Source organism: Acyrthosiphon pisum, chromosome X, assembly GCF_005508785.2.
Source record: "Acyrthosiphon pisum isolate AL4f chromosome X, pea_aphid_22Mar2018_4r6ur, whole genome shotgun sequence".
In the NCBI taxonomy this organism is placed as follows: domain Eukaryota; kingdom Metazoa; phylum Arthropoda; class Insecta; order Hemiptera; family Aphididae; genus Acyrthosiphon; species Acyrthosiphon pisum.
Genome location: NC_042493.1, coordinates 23,242,061 through 23,253,726, shown reverse-complemented (window position 1 = coordinate 23,253,726; position 11,666 = coordinate 23,242,061). Strand labels below are relative to the sequence as shown.

The window sequence follows — 11,666 nt, the reverse complement described above, 5'->3', positions numbered from 1 at the left end:
TTAGTTATGTTAATAATATCATATATTCGTATAAGTCTATAGCTATATATTATAATACTGTCATAAACGTCGTCGTCTTCGTGCACTGATTCCTATTAAGAAATAATTGATGGAATAGGGGCTCAGTCCATTTAGTATTTACAACTATTTAGTATTATTTATTAGTATTTACGTTATTTTTTTTATTGATCTTTGTTTCTTAGAAATATACACATTTATATACAGTGCCACAACTTACTATAGGTAGAGGACCTTCCAAGTTTAATTTTAAGCAATTTGTTTAACATTTTTTAGTTTTTATCACATTATACTTTATTTTACATATATTTATAATAAGTTAAATTAAATTACAAGTCCCAGAGTCCAAACCCTCCTGGTTATGCATTTGTTATTTATAGTGTTTGCTCCAAGGGTCGGTCCGAAGTCGAGTGTAGAATGCTCGATTTGCAGATCCAGATTTTGGGGTACTGTAATATATACAATATAACCGAAAAGGTCCGTGTCAATGTATCACTCTAAGTGTTATCTTGGAAAGTTATTATATTTAATTTTGGTTTTTTACAGTATAAATAAGAAAATTATAAAAATAACATTTTTTTATGCAATTTTTTTTTTTTTGATTTATTAAGATTGCCATTATTTTGATCATATGTCTTAAACTTTAAAGCAGTTTAAAAAAATAAATATTTAAATTGATGGAAATCGACCAAATTTAAGCATATTAAGTTTTTGATTTTGTAATAACAATAGTTATGTTATAAACCCACGAATGGCCTAAATAAACAGTTTTAAAAACATGATTAAAAAATTGAAAAAAATTATTTTTAAAACCGGTTTTTACCGGTAACCGATTACCAAAAAACCTTATCAAAGATTTTTAAACGATGAACGGTTGTCATAGTGTTTGAAATATCTTTAAAGAAACGGTTACCGGTTACCAAAATATCAAAATTAAACGATAACTGGTTACCGGTTTTCAAAAATTTTCGGCTCCTACCGGACCCGATTACCAACTTTATTGATAACTGTTTTAAGCCCTGAACAATTGTATAGAAGGTAGCGTGGACAGTCTATGGTTCTTAGTAATACCGCGTTTATTTTTGGATAATTTATTATTAATTCGACGTTTTCGCCGACATCCAGCATTCCGATTTCCGGCGGCGAACGGTGGTCTGAAACGTTATTTTAGGCTCTCAAAAGTCCTATTTAAATATGTTAAAAAAAAAAAAAAAAAAAAAATATCAAAACTCCATAATTGCATGTTCCTTAACTCGAATATAAAATTTCAAAATCATATTTATTTTTACCTTTTTAATAACTATTTGAACACGGAAATTGTATGTCTTAGACGTTTTTTTTCGTAATTTTTAATGAAACTTAATATTTTATTTATCAGGGAAATATAATTTTTTTATGTTATTTCCTTTAGGTGTATTAATGATATTAGACGGATAAAAAAATATTCATTCAAATTTTTTTTTTTTTTTGACAATACGAAGTTATTTGAAAATATTTTAAATTTTGAGATTTTATTTTTAGTGTGTAAATAAAAATTACTCAATTTTACCCAAAATCTGATGTATACCTAAAATAAAGAAAGTTTCCAGGATTTTGGAAAAGTAATTTTTTTTTGCGTCCAGAAATTATTTACATGAGGTTTATCGCAATAAAACATGAATTTATTTATTCCTATTTTTTTCCACCAGAAACATGACATGTACCTACATAATATTTCTAAATGTATATTGTAAATTTATAATTTTAAATTACTAAATAATGATTATTAAATTTGTAAATTTATGTGAGATACCTATCTATATAATTTATTTTCGAAATTTTAAAAAAGAAAACAATAATAATTTTTAATATATGATTATTTATTTTCATTTATTTCCATTTCTGAAAACAACGAATTTAATGTTTTTGTACTTTTATCTGAGTATTCTGGAAACATAAACAGTGTGGTTAAGAAGATCCTGAAGTTCTATTTCACAAAAAGATTCAGATATTATACAATTTTCGGCATAACACAGTGCTTTTGCTGCAATAATTGTATCGTACGGTGGATAGATATCAGCATTATGTTTTTTCGCAGTCAATCTTATATTTAAATATTGCTGTTTTGTTAAATCATTTTCAATTAAAAATGCCAACGCTTCATCAGCTGTAAGTGGTATAATTTTTAAAGTGTCAAATTTGGCGTGAGACTTTAGAAAATCTGAAGGTTTATCAGATGATGTTACCTCTTTAAAAGTTGGACAATATTCGGTATACATTTTATTAAATTTATTATTATTCCGGCATGCTTTTATCCATTTTTTAGATATTGCTAAAGAAAAATTTAAAATTGCACTTCCTATTATTTTAATATAAACACTGTTCCGCTTCGAACCACTGAATTTATCTTGAATAAAAACAAACAATAATTGTCTTGTACTGACAGTTGTCACGGATTGCATAGAACATTTATTACGTACAACTTCATACAGTTCACGATTCAAAATACATTTTTGACGCTTATTGTTAGTCACGAGATCAACTGAAAATACGTAATAATAACTGATTGAGCGTAATTGTATTTACCGAAAAATATTAAAAAAATATATAAATTGTCTCTTACCTTCAAGTTGGCTATCCATAATGATGGTTAGGGTACGTTTTTCAACTATATATTATATTATATATTGTATAAATTGCGTAATTTAATAAGTACTATTTTACTAGGCCAAAAGGTTTAAATATGATACAAGTGTATATTCTGATGAGAATAAACTCTATAGATTTAAAAGTATATTATATTACCTACATACAAATATGTCGTTTCAACTGCACATTTACACTAACTGCAGGCTACGCACTGACTAACAACAAGTTCAAATAATATTATTATCAATATAATATAATTGATCATCATAAAACTAATCTTAACTGTATTCTGTTTATAACATAAAAATACCCAATTCAAATACTAACGTTAATACATTTTATAACAAAATTATTATTGTTTTCTTTTTTAAAATTTCGAAAATAAATTATTTAGATATGTCACATAAATTTGCCAATTTAATAATCATTATTTAGTAATTTAAAATTATAAATTTACAATATATATTTAGAAATATTATGTAGGTACATGTCATGTTTCTGGTGGAAAAAAATAGGAATAAATAAATTCGTGTATTGTTGCGAATATTGCGATAAACCTTATGAACCTAAAAAAATTGAATGAATATTTTTTTATCCATCTAATATCATTAATACACCTAAAGGAAATAACATAAAAAAATTATATTTCCCTGATAAATAAAATATTAAGTTTCATTAAAAATAATGAAAAAAAAAGTGCCTCAAATCGAGCGCGCAAGATTTGATCACAGACGGACGTGAAACCAAACTTAAGAAAAGTGTTAAAAAACGTCTAAGACGTACAATTTCCATGTTCAAATAGTTATTAAAAAGGTAAAAATAAATATATGATTTTGAAATTTTATATTTGAGTTAAGGAACATGTAATTATGGAGTTTTGATATTTTTTTTTTTTTAACACATTTTTAAATAGGACTTTTGAGCGCCTAAAATAACGTTTCAGACCACTGTGCGGCTTGGACGCATAGTGGTGGTAACACAATGTTTCTATATTCGATATCGATACGTCTTATTATGTATGTGTTACAACTGGAATTTTCAGAGTTTATTAATTAATATAACATTTTCTTAGTCCTTGGTCCGTGGTGTCACGATTAAAGATATCTATAATCGCGGTTCGTGTTATTGATAATCTAACAAGTAATAACAAAATTATTGTAGGTAATAGGTATACAAATTGATGGAACACATTTTAAAAGTATGCTAATAAATATGTGGACTGTTGTCTAAACCTTTTGGAAAATAAAATAATAATAGTTCTTTGGTCTAATAATATGAACAATTTTAGGTACCAAATGTTTTAATTTTACCTAGATGAAAACAACAAATTTTTTTTTTAAGTAACTTAACTTGAGTTAAAAAGTTAATATTAAATTTTGGTTAACTTTTAACTTAGCTCAATTGATAGAACATTTTGAATTAACTTTTAACTATTAACTTAATTTAGATTTTAGCTTAACTTAACTTAACTGAGTTAAAAAATATCATTAACTTGCCCAACTTTGCTATTTGCTTTGTTCATTGTGCGACTCAATGGTTTTGAAGATCTCTCTTTATAAACTTCTCGTATTAAACCATTGTGTTTCATTGATCTTATTGTATTATAATATTTGGAATATAATTTGTCTTTAGGTGAACTATTTTTGTCATCTTTTACAAAATATGTATCCTATAACAAATTACAAGCACATTAAATTACATCAATTTTATAAACTCTTAGGTGAAATAATATAAACTAGGTAGGTACTAACTTTTATTTCTGTGAGAAAAGTTCCAGTTATAGCATCAGCTACTGAATTAGCCTACGTGAATGTCATTTGTGTCTCTCGTTTTATAAGATCATTAATGATAATTTCAACTAATACATTTCTACAACTTTCATTTAAAACGTTATGTTTTTAAAGTAATTCAGAACGAAAGATCCTTGAGCATAATTTGTCAAAATGGTGTGTAATTGAAATACTTGATTATTAGTTGTAACTTTGACCTTTTCCGAAATGTTGTCAGCATTACTTATAATAATTATAGATGTCTTAGTGACTGTAATGTGTTCTGAATTTTGAACTGAAGATTCCTGATATTTTTTCACTTTATTTTTAAATTTGATTCTATGTCCCAGTGGAACATTTGACAACAATATTTCTAAATGATTGTCATTCATTAGCCCTAGGCCTCCGAATCCATCTGTTGCTCTAAAAATAAAATAATAATTTTAATAAAACATTTTTATATTTATTTTAGTATTATTATTACCCATACATGTTAGGTACAAACAATCAAGTTTCCATTCTATAAGTAATTTTTTTCACTGATCGTTATCAGAAGATTGGTAACTTGTTGAACTCTCGAATGTACTGGCCAGTTGTGTGTATTCAGGTTCATTATGGTCATCATGCATATTATTTGTCATTAGATGGATACTACTAGTATCCACAATAGAACTCAACACGTTATGATTATATAATAAGCTATCTGTTTATACCAGTTTCTGAAATCGGTTTTGAAAACGGTTTCAAGCCCTGCAAAATAGTTTTAAAAATGATTTTTTTTGTTTTGTTTATTTGTTATGTTCTAAGGTGGGAGTTAAAAAAATCAACACCCTAGCTATAAAAAAAAAAAAGGTGGGTAAGTGGATGTCGCTCTGCTGTACAGTAGGTTACAAGTGGGTCACTGTATAATGGATAGTATTAAATTTGAATTCAATGATATAATATCACTGTATAAGAAAAACGATTCTGAGCGGAGACGGTTTGTCAGACTAGATATTAGACATACATATTATAGGTATACTTACAGTGGCGCAACTAGTGGGTAAGTCAGCAAAGTAAAACTTTGGGGCCCCCGATTTATAAGGGGGCCCCCATAATAAAAATTGGTTTTTAGTATTTTTTCACATTTTATAATTGTAATTATTACCTATATTTTTTTATAAACACCTACATCAAAATGAGATGGTTATACTATAATTAGGTACCTATACTGTTATATTTTAATAGTTATTGTTAAGAGGCCGTCGTGGTAATAGTGAAATTTATGTAACGCTCAAGAGATGGCGTTGTGCGCCGTCTCGCCGCCGTAGCGGCAGGCCGAGACCACGCCCATCGTCTACGCGACTGCGTCCGCGCGTCGTGATCGCGGGAGAGGTACATTATTATTTCACGAACGGTCGTTTTGAACGTTTCGCGTCATATGTCAATGCAGTTGACCATTACGTACTTGCGTGCGTAAATTACTTATATTTTCTCATGTACCTACTGGGCACGCGGCGCGCTTGCTTCTAATCCACAATTCGCAATCTATTTTATATTTATTAATTAAAGCTTATGTAATAGTCTTATTTGATGAAATATTTTGACTAATAAACAACATAACTCGATTTTACATTAATTATAACCTAATTACTTTTTGATATAGGTACATATGTAAAATAATAAATTCATTACGATTTACGATGAAATAGATTTTTTTATTAAATTTATTACATCGTTTAAGTAATAACTTATAGGTAACCTGAAGTACTTATCGTACCTCGTACGATAGTTTAATCTCATATATTGTATATTATACCTATTACCTAGTAGGTACCTAAATTTTTAAATAGTTTTGATTAGTAGATATTATATGTATTGATGTATTTACTCATTTATTTACGTACATATATAAACGTATTGGTACCCAAACGTGATATTATTTTAAAAATATGATATCCCCAAACGTTGTATTCATTTTGGGTGACGTCTGAAAAAATGTGTGTTTTCTCAATTCCCATGTAAAAATTTCGATGATCAGTATAAAACTGTTGAAAAATTGCTCTTTTATGAAGTGCTCTTTTTAATTCGTTTGATATTGACAAAATTTATGTTATAATTTTTATTTTATTCTTTTGCTTTTATCATATTATTATAAAACAATTGCCTAATTAAAAAAATAATTCAGATGATATTTAAGCCATCACCATATCTGATCCATAAAATTATTAAATTATATATATTCCATATTTTGGCCTGATATAAATATACTAATTACAGCATGATTATTATAATAAGGATAATAGATATATTAACTCCTTTCATTCGTCTTTTTAAAGACATTCTACCCGATCGTCGTGATTGATTCGTTGCAATAGCACGCAATTTTTTGGGTGACATTATAATATTATGAAAATAAAACCGTATAAGCTCAAAAATATTATGTTTTTTCACTAATAAACCAAACAATAATAGCTAATAATAACAATATAGGTTATAATATAATATAAAACATATAATATCTCAACTTCTTAGTGCTTACGTGCATACAGCAGTATATAATAGTATAAAACAGTATCACACGGAAACATTTTATTGACAAATACATAGATTCAAATTACAAAATGTAGGTATAACCTCTTTGTTTACTTCAATCCTCGATAAAAAAATGTTTGCATACATAAACTCATTCTTGGAAGTTGGAGGTGTACATATAAAGTTAGTTTCATGCAAAAATATAATAATAATAAATAATGTATTAGCATTTCCATCTCTGATTGTCTAAATAATATTTTTCTATATCTCTTGAACTCCGTGGAAAATACAAACACAATTCGTCGTGACAATTGTGGGCCGTGATGGCCGTCGGTTAGTCGGTAGAGTGAGGAACGCCACGCAAACCAGAACGTATTATTTAATATTATAATACTGAATAATATTGAATAATTAATTATTAATTATAAATAATTAATTATTTTTCAATTCTTTACATTAGGAAACAGTTTACTCGCTCTGTATTTTATAGAGTTTTCAAAATGTCAACCTAAACTTTAGATTCCAAGCGGATTATTGTACAATTAATGATTTTCAGTTGGAAATTATAAAAAAAGTTCTATTTATATCTAATATTTTGAAATTTAATGCATGATTCCTAATAAGCTTTCCTACTTTTAACAACAACAAGAAAGGTATACCGGATAATCAAATAAATTTTTTATGAATTTTTGATGTTCAAATTTTTTCGACATTGGATAATACTCACCTGTAAATAAACGAATTCTAATCAAACAATTTTTTTATTTTATTGTAATTCAATAATGAATGACATTAGGTATTTAAAATTTAAATATTATTTGTTTATTTTATTGTTTTCTATATACCTAATATTATGATGAGAATTAAAAAAAAATTTTGAATAGTATAAAATAAAATAAGTTAAATTTTTTTCGACATTAGATATTCACAACTCACATTAAAATACACAAATTCTAATCGTATGATTTTCTTATTTTGTTGTAATTCAAAAACGAATAACCGTACCTAGATATTGTTTTTAACCAAATATTTACAAGAGCTTTTTCTAAACATGGTAGAAATGTATAATTTAAAAATATTTTGGCTCTTTTTTAGTTATTTATAGGTATTAAAAACTTTTAATTTATTTAAGTTTTATTTCTGTGTACACTGGAGCCTTGATAATTTTAAATCAATTCTGTTTCCTTGCCTAATCTAACCTAAGCAAAACTATCCTCAGTGATAGTGAATTTCGACTTATAAAGGTTTCACTGTACATCAACAAAAAATGTTTGCATTGTCAAACAACTTTTAAATTGAATACATCATTCCTCATAAGTTGTTATAATAGCAGTAAAAAATATTAAAGATACGTAATCACAATTTTTATTTATAAACATTTCAAGTTCAGATTTTGGCAATTTTTTTCAATCTATATAAGGTTCAAATGTACCTCTAGACGTGCACAAAAATATTTTTTCTGATGATTGCTTATTTTTTATTCAAGTTATTTGTGTTTTTTTTTGTATCTATCATCATCTTTTGGAAAAATAAAAATGTATCAATTTTCTTCAACAGTATCTTTTCTGGTAGAAATCATAGTTGGTGCTTTGGGGGATCAAGAGCAAATAATTTTCTTTAGTTTTAAAAAACGTCAAGAAAAATGAACAAAAAAATAAGGATAACTGAGATGTTTACAGAAAAACCAGTTTTTATAAAAATTAAATTTGTGTTTTAGTGTAAAAAAAAATAACTGGATATAGTTGACATTTTTACTGAATGTTTATATTAGAAATTTTCATGCACCATAACATAATATTATGACATTTTTTGAGCTTTATTAACAATTTCAAGTTTTATAGGCTTTTTTGAATTATTATCGATACAAATTGTTCACTCTGTTAAAAAAAAATTTAAAATATGTTATACAACGTTCCTAATAAGTTATTGTTAGTGGAAATTAAAAAAAAACATCTGAGCAAATCTAAATGTGGAGTGAATAATATATTTTTTTTTATAATCGACTGAAGTTAAAATGTTGACAAAATTCATCAAAATCACGAATGTTGACAAATTATTTCGTGGTGGAAATTCATAAAAAATGTTAAACTTTTAAAAATATTACATTTTTATAGCTAAGGATTGAAATTTTAAAACTACGATTTCATAAATAGCTCATACTGTAACCATAAAATCTAAAAAATATATAAACATTAAACAATGTTATTTTTACAGACATTTTTAAGTTTAAATTAAATATTAAAACCTAAAATAACGATTTTATTTATTTTGTTGTAAATTAAAATTATTATTCGTAGGTACCTACTAGAAACTTTTGGAATACATTATTATATATTTTTATGTACACAATGACATTTTCAAATGTAAATTTTTGGCTAAAATTAATTTATCCTACTGTTATACTAATGCCTATATAATAGTAAAATAAACTATGTTAATCACAATAATTCGTAATAATGCTGTATTCAAAGTTTACAACAGGCGTATATTTCAAAATATAAATATACATTTTTTCGTATACAATGATTTTATATCAATGAACTCAAATTTAACATCATCCATATTACAGTGACTCACTTGTAACCTAATAATATAGAGCCGAGAGACACCCACTTACACGCTTTTTTTTTTTAATGCACAAAATAAAAAAAAAATTAAATCTGATTAAAGTTATTTTTTGACAATCCAAAATAGCCACTTTGTAAATCTGGTTTTTAAAAAACTTTTGACTGTAAAGAAATATATCCAAGTCAAGTGGTTATTTTTATGATTTTTTAAAATGTCAAAATCTTTTATTTATCATTGATTTTAAAGTAGGTTAACTTTTTAAAAAAAAAAAATCAACAATTACCTTTTTAAAAATACTAATAAAATATTTTTTAAAAAATGTTCACTTTTTGAATTTAACTAGATTATTACGACTGGATCAACTTTATTTCACAAAAATAGGGAGATTTCAAAAAGTTGTGAAAAACAATATACATGCGACTTAATTAAATGGTTTTACATTGGCACTTTCCTAAAACCCACATTTACAAATTGTCTATTTTGAATTTTCAAAAAAAAAATTACATCAGATTTAAAATTTGTATTATAAGTATTAAAAAATAAAAAATGTTCTACTATATATTATGTAGTGCAAGAGTCAATAAATTATATATTATAAAAATATTGATTAAAACAAAAGTTTGTCAGGTCTCGTTATAGCCTGTATAACAGGTAAGGACGTAAAATAATTATTTTACGGGTAATTGCCAATTTTGAATTAATGTATAAAATAAATTGTATCAAGAATTTAATTACAAAAATTTTGTTTATTTATATAATATAATGTACAATTTACTAAGTTAATATAAGAAACTGTTTTACAGCAGACGAAGACCACGAAAATTGAACGTTGCGTTCAAAGTGCCGAGCGTTGCTATTACGGCGTGCCGGCAGCGGCGCGGCGGCGCTTGACCGACAATACTATTGAAAATGATTTTCTTCGTAATTATATTATTACTAAGTAAAATGTCGCATATAGAGTATAAGTACCACTCTATGGTGTCAACGTTTTCAAGGTCGCGACGGCACTACATTTTTACGATATCGCGGAATTTATGTGGAGTGGTGGCTGCCGCCGAGTACGCGCGAAAATAATTCACTGTTTTTCCGTTAGGAGCAGCACACGACGGCGCACGACGACGAGATAAATTTTATAAAATACGATTCTTAACATAGTAAAATGGTTTTGCGGGTATCAAATGTACTCGCTCTGTATTTATGGTAGAATTACCAAAATTTCACAGCGCATTGCAAAGAACTTTATCTGTGCTGTAGCGTTTTCATTTTTTTATAATCATTACCCAATGATTTTTTATAAGCTAATGAAAAACAACAAAAAAAGCAAATGTTTCATAATAAATAACTTAAACTGTATTAATATGACAAAAAAAAAAAAAAACGCTACGGCATAGATAAATTTCTTCTTTATACATCGTGAAAATTTGGTACTTTTATCATAAATACGGCGAAAGAAAGGTTGATACTCGCAAAACAGTTTTTACACCCAAATAAGCGGCGGTAGGACGGCCTCTTAAGAAGACACATAATACTTTATCAATATTTTAATTTAGTGGAATACTATAAATATTTTAAGTCACTATTTGTTTATTAGTTATTTATGAAAAATATTACATCGACAAGACCCTAAAAACAAAACAAAATATTTTTATTAGTCAATAATATATATTTTTACAAATTACGATATAATAATGTTCACATAATAAAAATAAGAGTATAAAAATTTTAACCATCCATACGATGATTTTGTATACCTCAATCAACTATTAAATTATATTATAAACTATGTTATAAGTATATTATATAGGAAAAAAACACTTTAAGAAGAGGTATAAAATTTTTACTATCTACACATCATACGCCATGTATAATAAACAATTAAAATCCAATAAATGGCATACATTTTAATTTATTTTAAGTCATATTAACATAATAAAAATTTTAAAATTAATTCTAAAAAAATTTACAAATCACTGTTGATAAATATCAACAAAATAAATAACTATAATGCAAATATTTTAATCATTCTGCATCGATAAATTAATACATACCTTTTAAAGTATCTAATTCTTTTGTAGAAGTAGCTGGCATAATCCAAATTCCAATTACTACAAAACATGTAAACATTATTAAACAATGTTTAAAAAACATAATAATTTTGATTGAATTTAA

General features: G+C 26.2%; 1 long non-coding RNA gene across 1 annotated transcript; it reads right to left on the bottom strand.

Annotated features, from left to right (window-relative positions):
• Nucleotides 1-2,206: 2,206 nt before the first annotated feature.
• Nucleotides 2,207-11,660, bottom strand: LOC115033078. Its single transcript, XR_003838597.1, has 3 exons — nucleotides 11,546-11,660; nucleotides 11,109-11,120; nucleotides 2,207-2,218 (listed from the first exon to the last, which is right to left on the bottom strand). It is a non-coding gene; the product is annotated as an uncharacterized LOC115033078 (long non-coding RNA).
• Between the last annotated feature and the right edge of the window lie 6 nt (nucleotides 11,661-11,666).